Source organism: Halichoerus grypus, chromosome 8, assembly GCF_964656455.1.
Source record: "Halichoerus grypus chromosome 8, mHalGry1.hap1.1, whole genome shotgun sequence".
Taxonomy (NCBI): Eukaryota; Metazoa; Chordata; class Mammalia; order Carnivora; family Phocidae; genus Halichoerus; species Halichoerus grypus.
In genome coordinates this window covers 57,889,969-57,908,967 of record NC_135719.1, presented here as the reverse complement: position 1 = coordinate 57,908,967, position 18,999 = coordinate 57,889,969, and the positions used below count along the sequence as shown (strand labels likewise).

General features: G+C 40.7%; 1 protein-coding gene across 1 annotated transcript in view; it reads right to left on the bottom strand.

Annotated features, from left to right (window-relative positions):
* RAB27A (RAB27A, member RAS oncogene family) overlaps window positions 1–7,605 on the bottom strand; it is a 69,367-nt gene extending 61,762 nt beyond the window's left edge. Inside the window, exon 1 of the mRNA XM_036078275.2 lies at window positions 7,464–7,605. The gene's annotated coding sequence lies outside the window, so the exon portion shown is untranslated. The remainder of the gene's footprint in view (window positions 1–7,463) is intronic.
* Window positions 7,606–18,999: the final 11,394 nt, after the last annotated feature.

Genomic DNA, 18,999 nt, shown 5'->3' with positions numbered 1-18,999 from the left:
GGACATGGAAAGAACACAGTGAAGAACCAGCAGACAGACCTGTCTTTTAGAACCTTCTCTGTCATCAGTTAACCACGTGGCCTTGAGCACAGCTCTGAACCTCTGAGGTGGAGGGGAGGCTGAGCTACCTGGTTTCTAGGGCCTACCAGCACTTAAATTACATGATGCTCTAAGCATAGTAAATGAGGTTTCCTTACCTGGGGGGCAAAATGGGCTGACAACTTAGTGTAGGGAGTTTTTATTGTTGACTTTTAAATCTTTCAGAGAGGCTCTAGTTAAGCAGAAAATCAGGTGTTCATCAAGAAATTGTCCATCTTAATATTTCCTTGGGAAACTCTGGTGTCCAAGGCACCCCTGGCACAAGGGTATGGTTGCTGGCTGGAAATTTGGGGCATGGACACTCTGGTGAGCTGAGAGCTCATCACGCATAAGTGCTGAGAGCACAGGGCTCTGAGGAATTTAGAGACCAAACCTTCAGTCACAATGTTCTCTGTGGGTTTCTGGCAGGCTTCCACTTAATGCTGAATCACATGGCCGAATGCCTACAGACAGGCTGTCACCACAGGGTCCATTCCTCTCAGATGGTCCACCTGGCACCCTCACAAGACCTACTCCATGTGATCCCCGAGGGCAGGGGTTCTCAGTCCCGACTGCCCATCAATATCCACACCTGGACCCTATTCTACATTTAATGACTTAGAATCAGGGTAAGAGAGAAGTGAGAAAGACAACAGTGGTGGACTCAGGCTTAGTGAACTTTACATGATGGAGAGAATGTGTAACTCAGAAAAATGCAGGCCAGGGAGATTCAGTGATTTGTCTAATGCAGGGTTTTTCAGCCTTGGCACCATTAACATTTTGGGCAGGGTAATCCTTTGTCATGAGGGGCCATCCTGCACCTCTATCCACGAAATGCCAGTAGTAACTCCTCAGTTGTGACAACCAGAACTGTCTCCAGACATTGCCAAATGTCCCCAGGGGCGGAGGGCGTCAAAATCAGCCTTAACTGAGAACCTCTGGTGCAATATCACATAGTTAATTATCAGCAATATTAGAGACTAAAAGCCATCCTACTAAGTCCCAGCTACGTGGGCTCCCCCACATTCAAGCAGGAGCTCCAGAACACAGGGGTGAGTCACTCCCTGAGGAAGCATCACAACCCACTCCATGGCTTTCTGTGCCAAAGCAAAATGGGGCAAAGTGGGGCAACACTTGACCTTGCCCCTGACAATGGAAGCCCAGTTAGGAACAGCCAGCAGCTTGTTTGGCCACATCTGGTCTCCAGTATCTAACTAGAATAATACCTTATCTTTTCAAGGGCTGCTAGACCTTTTTACTCATTCTTGGGGTCACTCCCTTGCAATGGTGAGATTCATTATGAAAATCAATCACGCTTTGTAAGAAACAAAGAAATCCTGACCACCACCATAGATTATATTTTACAATTCTTGGGTATCTCAAATGAACATTTAAGTCATGACCTATTTCTATGTCTTATCCCCCCCATCTTAGGGCTAGTATAACAAGAATAAAAATACCTTATCATAAGGTTTAGTTAGTTGACTGAGACCCTGTCTTTGTTTTTAATGATATGAATACACAGGAGATAAGTAACCAGTCATACCCAGATAAGACGTGACCAGCCACCCATGTGGTGGCATCAGGGTAGGATAGATGAACTGCGGTTAATAAGAACGAACAGATTTTTCAGTCTCTTGACAACCGATTTTATTATTATGCTTTGACCTGGCAGCTGGTAAGGCTTTATATGAATTAATCAACGAACCTATGAAAAAACAAGATTAGTGGCTCTGAAATACAGTAGTCTAGTGACACAGGAAGCATGTTCATTTTCAAGGCTGCTTTCTTAAATAAGCACGAATAATTTTAAGATAATAATAAAATAACTCGGCATTTTATAAGAACACGTCTCTTCAGGGCAAGTCACCTCTATCTGTGCAATCTATTTATCCTTCCCATATATCTTTCATATTTGTTGTACCACAATGCAAGGCAATGAGCAGTTTCATAGGAGTAGGCCACAAAGCGAGCAGGCTGTCAATAAGACAATACTTGGTTGTTGGGGAATTACTCTCAGGAAGTGCACTGTAATCAAAGCATCTTATAATAAAAACCTAAAAGGAACAGAAATATTAACAAGACCTCAAAAGGAATAAAAACACGTTGAAGAGCAGACTTTCTGGCATCGTCACAGGGAATGCAACCAAATGGTGGCTTTTGACAGTCAGGAGGCTCTCCGAGAAAAGTCAAGGGTGTCTCATGAGAGTGGCTTTGCCTGCCATTGGATCTGGGGACTGGAAGGACAGTGTGATAAGGGAGTGATCCTAGGATGGTGACAACAGAAGGGATTTAGGGTGGGAACTGCTGAATCACTATCTTGTACATCTGAAACTATGTATGTTAACTATACTGGAATTTTTTAAAAAAAGTAATTAAGGGTCAACATGAAAACATATATATATATATATATATATCTTATAATCTCATAGGAAGACATTACGCGACAGACAACCACTGTGCCTGGAGTTCCAGTCCTGGCTCTGCCACTAACTCTATGATCTGACAAAGTGACTTAAAGTCTGTGGATGTGAATTTCCTAACCTACAAAAGACTAAAATAAAACTAAATCTTCTTCAACTTCCTTCCCCTTCTTATACTCCTTGAGTTTATAAGTCCTCTCTGTCCTTAAAGATTTTATTTTATTTTTTAAGTAATCTCTACACCCAATGTGGGGCTCAAACCTACAACCCCAAGATCACCAGTCATATGCTCCACAGACTGAGCCAGCCAGGCACCCCCTCTCTGTCCTTAAGATAGACACATGTGCGGTCACCAAAATAAGCCATAGCTCAGTCATTCTTTGGACATTATCATGATCAATTCATTTCCTATTCATAAATGGGTTTATCAGACTAGAGTTGCCAGATTAAATACAAGATGCCCAGGGGCACCTGGGTGGCTCAGTCGTTAAGCGTCTGCCTTCGGCTCAGGTCATGATCCCAGCGTCCTGGGATCGAGCCCCACATCGGGCTCCTTGCTCTGTGGGAAGCCTGCTTCTCCCTCTCCTGCTCCCCCTGCTTGTGTTCCCTCTCTCGCGGTCTCTCTCTGTCAAATAAATAAAATCTTAAAAATAAATAAATACAAGATGCCCAGTTACATTTGCATTTCATATAAACAACAAATCGTTTCTTAGTATAAGTATTTATGGAACATACTTCTAGTAAGAAGTTATTCATTGTTTATCCAAAGTGCAAATTTCTTTTTTTTTTTTTCACTTGCTAAATCTAGCACCCTATCTCCAACCCCACATTAAAAGTTCAATTTTAAGAATCAAAAGTCTGATTCCATACATGTGGGTAGTTCTAAGGTGGCTGGGGCACTAAATGGAAGGCCTTCTCAAGAGTAACATATAAAGAGGCAATAAACAAACAAATAAGTGGAAAAATAACTGTCAACCTTCCTCTTGAGTAAACGAGGCATCAAATTTTAGTTAACAGTAAATAAAATGTGAGTGTTAGTAGACCTCACTCATACAAAACAAAGAATGTGGTGTGCCTTCCCTGCTGCCTGAGCAGACAGGAGGCCGAATGAGCTGGATGCTCCCTGCTCCCCATCTCACCCTCCAGACATAATGTTAATTACAAACCCTTTATCTCTTCCTCCAACTCAGGGGAGGCTCATGTCTGCTCCCAAGGTAATCAGCTTAAGGGAAACCAGATCATAAACTTAAACTTCCTGACCAAGAAACGGGGGAATAAATGTGGTTCTAGCAAAAACTGCACAAGGCATAAAAAGCAAAAGCCATGAAAGGGAAAAATTACTCTCTTCGGAAGTCACCCTTGTTTTGATAATGGCAACACAATCTTGTTTCTTTGGGGCTCACACTATTTTTTAATTTTAGCTTTATTGAGGTATAATTGACTTATAAAATTGCAAGGTATTGAAAGTGTACTTCGTGATAATCTGATGGACATTCACATTATGAAAGGATTCCTCCCATCTAGTTAGTTAGGGGCTCAGACTTTAAATATGCAAGCTCTGTTTTGTTTTTCAGGAGGTTTCAAATGTATAATTCATTAGGGAAAATATATATTTGTATATATCCCCTAGATATGTAAAAATAATCCGTTTCCATATTTTGCAGTGAAGATTCAGATATGGCACATTCCAAGATAAGTTTAAATAATAATGGAAGGTAGTTTCAATTTTTAAATAACTTACAAGATCAATTACCATACTCTCTAGGCTGATTAATTCAATTCTCGCTGAGAAAGGGCAGCAGGAAATCCTACTCAACTGTAGCCAATACTGCTCTATCAGAAGCAGCAAAATAAGGTGGACTAAAACAAGATATTGTTGGCTAAGAAAAATGAAAGGTATGGACTAGAAGTTTCCAATGATAAAAATAAATCCGGGCTTATTCATTAACTTATTGGTACATTCAGCAAGAGTTTACCGAACATTCCTTTTATCCAAGATACCTTGCACCATAAGACTCAGAAAGTGAGCTAAAGTCATGCTCTGTCTCCAGGGTATTACAATCTAGCCATAAGACACAGAAGACAACATATACATAAACAGTTGACAGTCTACAGTAGCTATGTAATTAAATGCCAAATGTGTGTCGGGAGTGAAACTTCAGTTAGAAGCCAGAGAAAGATTAATTCACTGTAGTGCAAAATATTCATCAAGAAAGGAATTTCCATTTTCTTGAATTTGAATTCAGCACAAGAAGTGGTGTCACTGGAAGCAGGAGCCAAGTGCCCCCACACAGTCTGCCCAGGCAACAGTGGAGAGGCCCCCCACCGCCACTGTGGGAAGAACCCAAAGTCTTTCCCTTTCCAAGGAGGCTAAAACCATTGTCTTGGGGGCATAAGAGGATAGAACAGGACAGACATAGGAGATGTTAGTGTAACTACGGACACTGCTTCTCTTAGAAGTGTGAAGGAACAGAGAAAAAGCAACAGTAGATGATCCTCATTTCTCAGTCTCTCGTTCCCTTTTCATTCTTTCAACACATATTTTTTAGAGCTTACTACGTGCCAGAAACCATTCTAGGCACTATGCACACCATAGTGAACAAGACAAATTCCCGACCTTCATGAAGTCTATTCTACCAGTGGGAGACAATAGTGTGTGTGTGTGTGTGTGTGTGTGTGTGTGTGTGTGTGTGTATGTAATGACAGTTACTGCTATAGATACTCTAAAGAAAAGAAAAATAAGGCAAGGTTAGGGGGCAAAAAATGATGGGTGGGGTGAGGGATGCTATTTTAGATGGGATGGTTCAAGAAAGCCTCTCTAAAGAAATGACTTTTGACTTGGATGCAATGAGTGAGAAAGCCATGCAGACATTCAAAGAAAGAGCATTCCAGGAAGAGGAAAGAGCAAATTCACTTAGGGTGTGGGTGAAGTGGAGTAGGCAAGGGGAGAACAATGGAAGATGAAGCCACACACCACCTAAGGGGCTTGTAAGCCACGATGAGGACTTTGCTTTTCTTCTGAGATAAAAAGCTACCAGAGGTTGTGAACAGAGAGGTGAGTGGCATAATGACCTCTGGCTGCTGTGTGGACAACAGACTGTAGAGTGGTGAGGGTAGAAGCAGGGTGGCCCTGTAGGGGGCATTTGCAGTAATTTCTGCAGTGACAGAAATGACAGGATCTTGGCAGAAGCAGTGGAAATGGTGAGAGATGGTTTTTATCCTATATTTATCATATTTTCTCAAAGTAGAACCAATGAGATTTGCTAAAGAATTAGATGTGGGAATAAGAAAAAGAAAAGAATCAGGGGTCACTCCAGAGTGTTTAGTCTGAGAATCTAGAAGAGTAAAATTGTTATTAACTGAGATGTAAAAGACTAAGTGAAAAGCAGATTTGGAAGGGAGAAATCAAGAGTCTGGTTCCTAGAGATTATTGCCTACTTCAAAACCCTTACATCTGCTCTAAAACCAAAGCAAAAAAAATGGAGAAACTGATCTTAAATTTCATATGAAAATTCAAGAGACCCAGAATAGCCAGAACAATTTCAAAAAAAGAAGAGCAAAATGGGAGGACTCACACTTCCCATGCTCAAATCCTACTACATAACTACAATAATAAAGACTATGATACTAGCATAAGGATAGACAAATAGATCAATGGAGTAGAATTAAGGGTCTAGAAATAAATCCTCACAAGTTCAGGGAGAAAGAAAGAAAGAAAAAGAAAGAAAGAAAGCAAGAAAGAAAGAAGAAAGGAGGAAAAGAAGGAAGAAAGGCAGGAAGGAAGAAAGGCTGAGATAGCTAAATGAGTTGGCTTCAGGCATGAAAATAAAATAAATTCATGATTTAAAAGAAGAAAGTAGGAATGAAAACCAACATAAAATAAAAGGGGAAAAATGATCTTCAGTCAGGTTCTTTCAGTATTTTATTAACCTTTCTTATCTCTAACCATCTGTAGAGCCCTGTTTTCCAGATTGTTTTGCCCCTAAAGCAAGTTTTTAAGAAGGAAAAAAAGGGGGGGGAGGGGATAGGAACAACGACCAGCAATAAATTAAATTAGCTATAATTACAGAAAACTCATAGGGCGTAACACTACTCCCCCCTCCCAACATCTGAGTGAAGAGCCGACCATAAAGCCAGAATCCATGGAGTAAGGAAAAACAGCTCTTAGCCCACAGAGCTAAAGAAGAGGACCCTGTGGCAGAACATTCTGGAGCCATGTGGCCTAGGTGGCCAGCAGGAGCCAAAAGGCTGGGAAGATGGAGTCAAGGGCTCACAAGATTTCCTTCATTTCAGGCCTGACTTTGCTTAATTGGTGATCTATTGGGACAAAGACAAGGATTTGGCAATAGTTACCAAACCTGTCTCCACATCAGCCCTACCAGCAGTCAAGATCCAGGGGCCTGGTTGCCAGGTTGGGCTTCCTGTCTAACTGACAGGATAAGGAAGAACCCTCTCCCTCCCAGCCAGTTTGCTGTCCAGACCCCTATCAACAACGGTGTAAAGACGTTAAATAATTAAACTGAAAACAGCAGGAGGGAGGAAAGAAATATGGGGCAGTGCAGGAGGTCTGGAACCTTCCTCCTCTCCTGCCAGTGAAGTTTCCTTCTCCACCCCACCCCCCACCCCCGACGGGAACCCAAGCACCTGGATGCCCCCCGGAGGTGACCTCAGCCCGGTCCCAAACCTGGAACTGCAACTAACCAGCACCTCGCCCATGCTGCCCCCGACCCCCGGAGGTTGTCCCGGTAGGGTCTGTGCTGAGGGCCTGGGAGAGGCAAAGCAACTTTTCCGCCGGGCTCAGACGCGCAGAAGCTGCGCGAGGAATCGCAGCCTCCACGCCTAACCCCAGGGCCAGCCCTGCCACTCGCCCGCTAGGGTGCTCGACTGTCCGGTTGACGCGGAACCCACCGGGCGCGGGGGTCGGGCGGCGCCTCCCACACCTCCCGCAGCTGCCGGGCTCACCTGGCCGGACCTCGCTGGGCCCGCGTCGCTCTGCCTGCGCGCGCGCCGCGTCCACCCGTTGCCGGCCCTTTTTGGGTCCTTGGCGGGTATTTTCCGTCTGGCCCCACATCACTTCCCGTAAAGGAGAGCGAGGTGGGGGCGGGACCTCCTCTCTACCCTCCACCTCCCGCTTCCTCCTGTCACCTCAGGGAGCACCCCCGCCCGACTCCGCGAGAGCGCTTTGCGGGCGCCTCCTCGCGCGCCGCTCCCAGTCCCGCCGCCCCTGCCGCGGGGTCCTCTTGTGAGCCTCGAAAGGCTCCCGCACGCTTCATTTGGCCTATATCAGGTCTCCGCTGGCCTTTCCTGGAAAGTGTGAAACCTTAGTGAGTTGTTTTCGTCTTGAGACACAGACGTGATATTCACAAACTTCTCCAGGATCCAAGAGCTGCGAGGTGTGGTTTGGTGACTCTCGCCAAATCTCCTCCCCCCAAAGCCAGGTTCTAAAGGTATTTGTCAGGGCATCAGATCGGTGTCTCCACTGTAGTAGCCAAGGGTGCTGAGCAGCTGCAAAGTCGGCCCCACCCAGGGTTCCTGAGGCCCAGTGTGCTCCTGCTGCAGGTACTCCCTGGTCCAGCTCCCTAGGGGCCGGATCCGCGCCGAGCGTCCGGCTCTGCCACTGTCCATGCCACCTCGCCAGCTCCTCACTCGGATCCGCCTGGGCCTGGCCTTCCTGGGGCAAGGGAAAGCTCTGGTTTATGGAAATGACAGGAGGGAGAAAAAGTAAAATTCTGGCAGGAAAAAATGTATTTCTGAGAGGAAATGACAAACGGGGTCCCTGATCATACCGTGTAGTTCGGATTCGAAAATTAAATTTCTAAAAGAGAGCAATTCGTTAAAAAAAAAAAAAAAAAGGCAAAATGCGGCACAATATAAAGAATAGCCGCTGTAAGGATAAACCTGCGAGCCTTTGCTGCCCCCCAGCGGCTTCCTTCTCTCAGCGCGGACGGGCGTGTATGCGGCAGCTTGGGTCTGCAGCTGTGAAGGTGGTTCAGGCCACCAGGTTACCACTGAGGCAGCCAAATTTCTCCTCCAGTGGCCTCGGGGTATAGACAGTGGCCTTTGGGCTTGCTTCTGCGGGTTCCCAGGCGAAGCACGTCTGAACCAAATAATTCCACATCTAAGCAAAGCAAAAATGATTGAAAACCCTAATCCAGCTTCTCTTACCATCCGTTCCATCTCACTGATCTGTGTCTACTTCCACCACAAATTCCAGCTGTCCCAGGCCCACGTCCCCAACCCCATCATACTTCCAGTCTGCAGCTACTCACAGTTTACACTACAATACAATTAGCTTCTCAAATATGTGTCCAATTTACAAAATCGCATATAGGATAAGCCATATGAAATTGTGAAATGTTGAATATGCATCCAATCTAACGTTTATAGGGAAATATAACAGAATAATCTCAGAGTTAGAGATAACAGATTTCATCAGGGTGATAGTGTCAAGGGATGTTCCCCAGCTAAGAAAGGCCATCAGACTGTTGTTGGTGGAGGCTGACAAGAAAAGTAGCCCCATGTTCATGTGTAAGTAAAGGAACAGTCCTAGGAGTTACTGACCAGCTAATAATTGGGGGCCAACAATGCAGCAACTGTTAATGGCTGATATGATACTAGGAGAGTCTTCCCCTTCAATCTTCCTCACTCCTGCAGCCAAGCAGGGCTGTAACCAGGAGCTTACCAAGCAGATCAAAAAACAGACAATGTTAACGTGGCCCATTCATTATCCTTTCATTCATTGAATGAGTCCAATTTATGTACTAGAGATGGAATAGTGAACAAGGTAAATTGGTCCCTACCCTCAGTAGCTTGATAGGCCAACACGTAAGCAGTTAATTCCAATGTGGTGAGATAAGATCCTCAATAAGGGAAGTAAGAGTATTATTGGAACACAAATAAGCGACACCAAGTCAAGACTTCCCAGAGAGAGTGATGTATAAATTAAGAAGGATGAATAAGGTAGGAGGATGAGGGAGAAGAGAATTCTAAGAAAAGAGAGCAGATGGGGCACCTGGGTGGCTCAGTCGTTAAGCGTCTGCCTTTGGCTCAGGTCATGATCCCAGGGTCCTGGGATCTAGCCCGGCATCGAGCCCCGCATCGGGCTTCCTGCTCAGCGGGAAGCCTGCTTCTCCCTCTCCCACTCCCCCTGCTTGTGTTCCCTCTCTCGCTCTCTGTCAAATAAATAAATAAAATCTTAAAAAAAAATAAGAAAAGAAAAGAGAGCAGAGGAGAGACCTGGAGCCAAAAGAGAGCATCAGATATTAGAGCAACTGAAAGAAGTTCAGAAAAGCTGAAAAACTGAGTAGAAGGAATCAATCAGAGAAGAGACTGGAGGAATAGCAGAGGCTGGATTTTGAAGAACTCTGGAATGATTATAATTTATTGACCATTTACTATGAATCAGCAAATATGCTAAGAAGTTTGCATGTGTCCCCTCATATACTTCTCACAATTGCCCTCTGAAATAAGTACTATTCCTGTCTTTGTATTACAGATAAGAAAACTGAGCCTTAAAGCAATGAAGTAACCTGACCAAGGTCATACAGCTGAAAGTGGCACAGGCAGGACTAGAATTGAGAACTCATTTTCTAAATGGCTATTAAGGTTAAGAATGGGTTTCAGAGAACAATTAGCATGCTGAAATCCAAGTAAGGAATAATAGTAATCTGGTTTAAGACCATGTCCATGAGGATGAAGATGAATAAACAGATTTGAGATATTTAGGAGAGTAAATCAAGAAGATGTGATTGTAGGTGGTGAGGGAGAGGGAGAAATCCATGAAAATGCCTGTTTCTGGTTTGGGCAACTAGGAACCATTGAGCATAAGGAAGAGAACCCTATTGCAACAGGGTAAAATAGGCCATAATGAACAAGTTTAGGACATTTTAACTTTGACACATCAGCACTGGGAGAACATACAAGTGAAACTGTTCAGTATGCAATTGAATAGGCTGATCTGAAGCACAGAAGACATGGACGGAAGCTATTGCCCAAGGGGTACTCAAAGACATGAAAGTCAATGAGCTAGTCTAGAAAATGTACAAAGAGGGCAAAGAGGGGGCTTGGTACAAAACCCAGAGGATCACTCAGTTAATGAAGTCTGAGAAAAGAGTGCCCAGAAAAGTAGGAAGAAAACAAAGAAAAAAAGTTATTACAGAAACTAAATATGTTGAATATATCTTGTATATCAATTCAAAATCCTCTCTACATCACTTCTTACTCTGGTGACAGAACTGATCACAGTATACCCTGGCTTCCCACCCTGGGGCTTTTCTGACACTGCAGGCTGCTGCTTGAAACACGTACAGTCCCAGCTCCAGTATCACTAATAGGGCGGAAATTGGAGGTATCAGTAAGAACTCATGATTTTTAATACATAGAACTAGATAGGAATTGAATTATATATACTGATATGCATGTATGTATGTACTTTCCAGTACTGTCTGCTAAGAGGTCCTAAAAGCAATTATATCACAGTAGCTATAAATACATTTAACACCCAGATTTTGATTTCTAAATACCCTTCTATAATAAAAGCAACAGGCATATGATTATATCTAAAATAGCTACAAAAAACAATTAGAGCTAATAAATAAGCAAAGATCAGGATACAGGATCAGTTGTATTTCTACACATTGGCAATGAGCAATCTGAAAAGGAAATTAAGGAAAAAAACCCTATTTGAAATAGCATCAAAAAGAAAAAAATACTTAGGAATCAATTTAACCAAGGAGGTGCAGGGCTTATACACTGAAAACTACAAGACACTACTGAAAGAAATTAAAGAAGACTTAATAAATGAAAAGATATTCCATGTTCATCTTTACGTAATATTATAAAGATAGCAATACGTCCCAAAGCAATCTACAGATTCAACACAATCCTTACCAAAATCAACATACCAACATTTTTTGCAGGAGTGAAAAAGTTGATCCCAAAATTCATATGTAATTGCAAAGCACCTTGAATAGCCAAAACAATCTTGAAAAAAAAAAAAAAAAAAAGAACAAGTTTGATGGACTCACTTCCTGATTTCAAAGAAAGTTAATACAAAGCTGCAGTAATCAAAATAGTGTGGTATTGACATAAGAATAAACATATATTTGAATGGAATGGACATGACAGTCCAGAAATGAACTCATAAATCTGTGGTCAATTGATTTTCAACAAGAATGCCAAAACTATTCAATGAGGCAAGAACAGTCTCTTCAATAAATAGTCCTGGGAGGGGCGCCTGGATGGCTCAGTTGGTTAAGCGACTGCCTTCGGCTCAGGTCATGATCCTGGAGTCCCTGGATCGAGTCCCACATCGGGCTCCCTGCTCGGCAGGGAGTCTGCTTCTCCCTCTGACCCTCCCCCCTCTCATGTGTTCTCTCTCATTCTCTCTCTCTCAAATAAATAAATAAAATCTTTAAAAAAAAAAAAAAATAGTCCTGGGAGAACAGGTTATTCACATGCAAAAGAATAAAGTTGGACCCTTATCTCACACCATATATAAAAATTAACTGAAAACAGATCAAAGACCAAAATTATAACAGCTAAAACTATAAGACCTATAGAAGAAAACAGGCACAAATCTTCACTACCTTGGATTTGGCAATGGTTTCTTAGATTTGATACCAAAAGTATAAAAATGATTAGGTTAATTATACTCTATCAAAATTTTAAGATCTTGTTTATCAAAGGACACAATCAAGAGAGTGAAAACACAACACACAGAATAAGAGAAAATATTTGCAAATTATATATCTGATAAGAATATAGTATCAGAATATAACTGAGTTCTTACAATTAAAAAGACAGCTCAATTAAAAAGAGGGCAAAGGACTTGAATAGGTATTTCTCCAAAGAAGATATAAAAATGGTCAGTAAGCACATGAAAAGATGTTTAATGTCATTAGCCATTAGGGAAATGCAAATCAAAACCATAATTACTCTTTCACATCTATTAGGTTGGCCATAACTTTTTTCAAAAACAAAAGAAAAATTACAACTGTTAAGTGAGGATATGGAGAAATTGAAACCCTATACATTGCTGGTGGAAATGTAAAATGATGTTGTCACTTTGGAAAGCAGTTTAGCAGTTCTTCAAAATGTTAAACAGAATGACCATATGATCCAGCAAGTCCAGTGTGATCTTGGATTAGTTCCCAGACCAGAAAAAAAAAAAAAATTGTCTATTGATCTAAAGGACATTAATAGGACTTGGTAGAATTTGGATAAAATCTGAGATTAGATAATATTGTATCAATCTTAATTTCCTGATCTTGATCATTATGTTGTAATTAAGAAAGACAATATCCTTGTTTTTAGGAATTACACACTGAAATATGTAGTAGTAAAAGGGCATCATGTGGGCAACTTACTCTCAAAGGGTTTAGAAAAACAATAACGTGGTATGTTCATGTGTAAATACACATATATGAAGAGAGATTAAAGCAAATGTAGTATAAAATGTTGACATTTGTGGAATTGCGGTAAAAAGAGTACAAAATTTTTTGTACTCTTTTTGCACCTTTTCTCCAAGTGTGAAATTATTTCACAATAGTTTTTTAAAAAAAACTTTTGGAAGTCTCTTTAGGAAATCCACTGGATCAAGTCTAGTGGCCCACTTAAAAATCTTTTTCTTGGCTTTATATCTCACTTTTTTACTCCCACTATCTGCTCTCCTGATTTTAGAGTTAGAATGGATTTGTGATGAGACTGGAAAAACCACCACCTGATTGTTACATGGAATGGAAGGCCCTGATGATATTCCTTTCACTGAGGCACTGGTGAGGAGGCCACTGACATCTTTGAAAAGCTCAGTGGTGGTTGCCCCTTATAGGTTGAGATTGACAGTTGAAAATGCTGCTGCAATAGGTCTCTCTAGCATCAACTAGAAATAAAAGAATCCCCACTCACTAAAGCTACAGGCATTCCATGTCCCCACTTGTCCCAGGCCTTGCTAAAGCCTACAGGTAAATGCACTCCACACACAGGGTGCCTCTGGATCACTTGGCTCTAGTGGCCAGAGGGGCTAGCTCTGGTGGCCAAAAGGGCTTGTATTCCTGGGCACCACAGGATTGTAACAACTGGAAAGACATTTCAGGGCAGGCTACTATACCAAGGGCACTTCACAGACTGCCAACTGAAACACACCCCAGTCTGCCTATGAATAAGGTCCATTTACTTGTTCTGTAGCTTTAACCTGATGGACAGACTTTAAGTTTGTCAGATATCTGCAGACTACAGAGGTACAACTAGGCATGTAGCCATCTTTGGGAAACACCATCTTTGCACCCTCCTTGGCCTCATCACAGCTTACTGGTACCTCCCAGAAAGTAGTTTTCATTCATCTTAAGTTCCAATTCTTACAACTCTTACCCAGGGGATACCTCCAGATCTCCTGGTCTAGAGGTCAGTGGGGTCTATAATTGTGTGCCCAAAGGACTATATATATTTACATAAGTTAAAAACTGCTGTCTAAGGATCTGGCTTCCAATTAGCCTGAACCCAGGTACTGACTGAGATCACAGGCCTCAGCACACCATCAACAGTTGGGATCCACAAGCACAAATCAGTTTACTCAGACAATCACAAACATTTCAAAGACAAATAAGAGCTAGGGCAAGGTTGAACAATAAGGTTCATCTCCTACATAAGACCAGTCCTTCAAGACTGGGAGAGGTAGCTGTTTTGCATTATACTTAGAAACAAACATGGAAAGCCAAGGAAAATGAGGAGACAGAAAAATAATTAAAAAAAAAAAAAAGAACAAGACAAAACCTCAGAAAAAGACCTTAATGAGATGCAAAAAAGTAATCTACCTTTTGAGTTCAAAGTAATGGGCATAAAGATGCTCCCCAAACTCAGGACAAGAATGGATGAATACAGTGAGAACTTCAATAAAGAGATAAAAAATACAAGAAAGAACTAAACAAAAATCACAGAGCTGAAGAACATAAAGGAACTGAAAAATACACAATAGGCATTCAACAGCAGGCTAGATAAAGCAGAAAAATGGATCAATAACCAGGAAGACAGGGCAGTGGAACTCACTCAAACAGAGCAGCAAAGAGAGAAAAAAAATTTTAAAAAGTGAAGATAGCTTAAGAGACTTATAGAACATCATCAAGGAGATTAACATTAGTAGTGTAGGGGTCCCAAAAGGGGAAGAGAGAAAAAGGGCAGGAAATTTATTTGAAGAAAATTATGGCTAAAAATTTCCCTAACCTGGGGAAGGAGACAGACATCCAGGCACAGGAAGCATGGAGCACTCCAAACTAGATAAATCCAAGGGATCCACATCAAGACACATTATAATTAAAATGTCAAAAGTACAGGGCACCTGGGTGGCTCAGTTGGTTAAGCGTCTGCCTTCGGCTCAGGTCATGATCCCAGGGTCCTGGGATCCAGCCCCACGTTGGGCTCCCTACTCAGCAAGGAGGCTGCTTCTCCCTCTTCCTCTGCTGTTCTCCCTACTTGTTCTCTCTCTCTCTCTCTCTCTGACAAATAAATAAATAAAATCTTTAAAAAATAAAATAAAACAAAATGTCAAAAGTTTAAGAGAGAATCTTAAAAGCACCAAGAGAAAAACATCTTTTATACAAAAGAACTCCTTAAGACTACTGGCAGATTTTTCAGCAGAAACTTTGCAGGCCAGAAGAGAGGGGCATAATATATTCAAAGTGCTGAAGAAAAAAACCTTCCAACCAAGAATACCCTACCCAGCAAAGCTATCATTCGAAACTGAAGGAGATTATCTCTCCTTTTCCCTATACAAGCAAAAGCTAAAGGAGTTCATCACCACTCAACCAGCTTTACAAGAAATGTTAAAGGGACTTTTTTTGTTGTTGTTTATTATGTTATGTTAATCACCATACATTACATCATTAGTTTTTGATGTAGTGTTCCATGATTCATTGTTTGTGTATAACACCCAGTGCTCCATGCAGTATGTGCCCTCTTTAATACCCATCACCAGGCTAACCCATCCTCCTGTCCCCGTCCCCTCTAGAACCCTCAGTTTGTTTCTCAGAGTCCATAGTCTCTCACGGTTCATCTCCCCCTCTGATTTCCCCCCCTTCATTCTTCCTGCTATCTTCTTTTGCAAATGACATATCAGATAAAGGGCTAGTATCCAAAATCTATAAAGAATTTCTCAAACTCAACACCCAAAGAACAAATGATCCAATCAAGAAATAGGTAGAAGACATGAACAGACATTTTTCCAAAGAAGACATCCAAATGGCCAACAGACACATGAAAAAGTGCTCAACATCGCTCGGCATCAGGGAAATCCAAATCAAAACCTCACTGAGATACCACCTCACACCAGTCAGAATGGCTAAAATTAACAAGTCAGGAAATGACAGATGTTGGCCGGGATGCGGAGAAAGGGGAACCCTCCTACACTGTTGGTGGGAATGCAAGCTCGTGCAACCATTCTGAAAAACAGTATGGAGGTTCCTCAAGAAGTTGAAAATAGAGCTACCATACGATCCAGCAATTGCACTATTGGGTATTTACCCCAAAGATACAAATGTAGGGATCCGAAGGAGTACATGCACCCCAATGTTTATAGCAGCAATGTCCACAATAGCCAAACTATGGAAAGAGCCAAGATGTCCATCGACAGATGAATGGATAAAGAAGATGTGGTATATATATACAATGGGATATTATGCAGCCATCAAAAGGAATGAAATCTTGCCATTTGCAACGACGTGGATGGAACTGGAGGGTATTATGCTGAGCGAAATAAGTCAATCAGAGAAAGACATGTATCACATAACCTCACTGATATGAGGAATTCTTAATCTCAGGAAACGAACTGAGAGTTGCTGGAGTGGTGGGGGATGGGAGGGATGGGTGGCTGGGTGATAGACATTGGGGAGGGTATGTGTTATGGTGAGCGCTGTGAATTGTGTAAGACTGTTGAATCACAGACCTGTACCTCTGAAACAAATAATATATTATATGTTAAAAAAATAAAATAAAATAAAAAAATAAAGGGACTTCTTTAAGAAGAAAAGAAAATACACTAATAACAAAATATAAAAGTAAAAATCTCACTGGTGAAGGCAAATATATAGTAAAGGTAGGAGAATAACCACTTACAAAGCTAGTATTAAGGTTAAAAGACAAAAGTAGCAAACAGAACTATAATAATTAGTTAACAAATACACAAAATAAAAAGATGTAAAATATGACATCAAAAACAAAACACGGTAGGGGGGAATAAAAATGTACAGGATTTAGAATGTGTCAAAAACTTAAGTTGCTACTGACTTAAAATATGCTGTTATATACATAAGCAGTTATATATGAACTTCATGGTAACCACAAAGGAAAAATTGTAGATATTGTAGATACACAAAAAATAATGAGAAAAAAAATATACATAACACTAAAGAAAGTCATCAAACCACACAGAAAAGAGCAAGAGAAGAAGAAAGGAACAGACAGGAAGTACAAAAACAGCTGGAAAACAATTAAAATGGAAATAAGTACATACCTACCAATAATTACTTTAAATGTAAATGGACTAAATTCTCCAATCAAAAGACACAGAGCAGCTGAATGGATAAAAAACAAGACTCATCTATATACTGCCTAAAAGATACTCTCTTCAGAAGTAAGGACACACACAAACTGAAAGGGAAAAGATGAAAACAAATATTCCATGTAAATGAAAATGAAGAGAAAACTGGTATAGCTATACTTATATCAGACAAAACAGACTTTAAAACAGATTATAAAAGACAAAGAGGGCATTACATAATGAAAAAGCAGTCAAACAAGAGGATATAAAAATTATATTTATGCATCCAACATAGGAGTACCTATATATAAAGCAAATATTAACAGACATCAAGGGAGAAATTGTCTGCAATACAATAATAGTAGTGGATTTTAACACCCGACTTACCTCAATGGATAGATCATCCAGACAGAAAATCAATAAGGAAACACTGGCTTTAAACAACACATTAGATCAAATGGACTTAATAGAAAAATACAGAACATTCAATCCAAAAGCAGCAGAATACACATGCTTCTCAAGTGCACATGAAACATTCTCCAGGACAGATCACATGTTAGGCCACAAAACAAGTCTCACTAGATTTAAGAAGACTGAAATCATATCAAGCGTCTTTTCTGATCACAGTGGCATGAAACTAAAAATCAATTACAAGAAAAAAACTGAAAAAAATCACAAATATGTAGATTAAACAACATGCTACTGAACAATCAATGGGTCAACAAGGAAATCAAAGAGGAAATCAGAAAATACCTTGAGACAAATGAAAATGTAAATATAACAATTCATGGGATGCAGCAAAAGATGTTCTAGTAGGGAAGTTCATAGTGATACATGCCTACCTCAAGAAACAAGGAAAATCTCAAACTAACTTTACATCTAAAAGAACTAGAAAAAGAATAAATAAATCCCAAAGTTAGTAGAAAGAAGGAAATAAGAAAGATCATAGAAATAAATAAAATAGAAACTAAAAATAAAATTTAAAAATCAATGAAACTGGTTCTTTGGAAGGGTAAACAAAATTGACAAACCTTTAACTAGACTCACCAAAAAGAGAAGACTCAAATAAGTAAAATTAGAAATGAAAGAGAAGTTATAACTGATATCACAGAAATACAAAGGATCATAAGAGACTTCTATGAACAATTATATGCCAACGAACTGGACAACACTGAAAAATGGATAAATTCTTAGAAACACACAATCTTCCAATACTGACTCATGAAGAAATAGAAAATTGGAATAGACAAATCACAAGTAAGGAAATTGAATCAGTAATCACAAGCCTCCCAACAAACAAAACCCCAGGACCAGATGGCTTCACTGGTGAATTCTACAAAATATTCAAAGATTTAATACCTATTTTCTCAAACTTTTCCCAAAAAACTGAAGAGGAGGGAATGCTTCCAATCTCATTTTACAAGGCCAGCATTACCCTAATACCAAAACCAGATAAGGATGCCACACAAAAAAGAAAATTACAGGCCAATATCCCTGATGAATACAGATACAAAAATTCTCAATAAAATAGTAGCAAAACAAATTCAACAATACATTAAAAGGATCATACACTATGATCATTGACCTTATAGAAAGAACCCTGGCTTAGGCTATTGTAACAGATTACTATAAAATGGGTGGCTTAAACAACAAATATTTATTTCCCACAATTCTGAAGGCTGAGGAGTCCAAAATCAAGGTGCTGGTTGATTTGGTGCCTGGTGAGAAGGCCCTTTTCCAGTTTGTACCTTCTTGCTATATCCTAACATGGTGAAGAGGATGATCATCTCTCCTTTATCTCCTCTTAGGAGGGCACTATTCCCATTCATGAAGGCTCCACCCTCATGTCTTAATTACCTCCCAAAGGCCCACCTCCAAATACCATCACACTGGGGATTAGGGGTTCGACATATGAATTTTACCAGGGGTTTGGGGGGGGGTCACATTCAGTCCCTACCAAATCCTTATTTT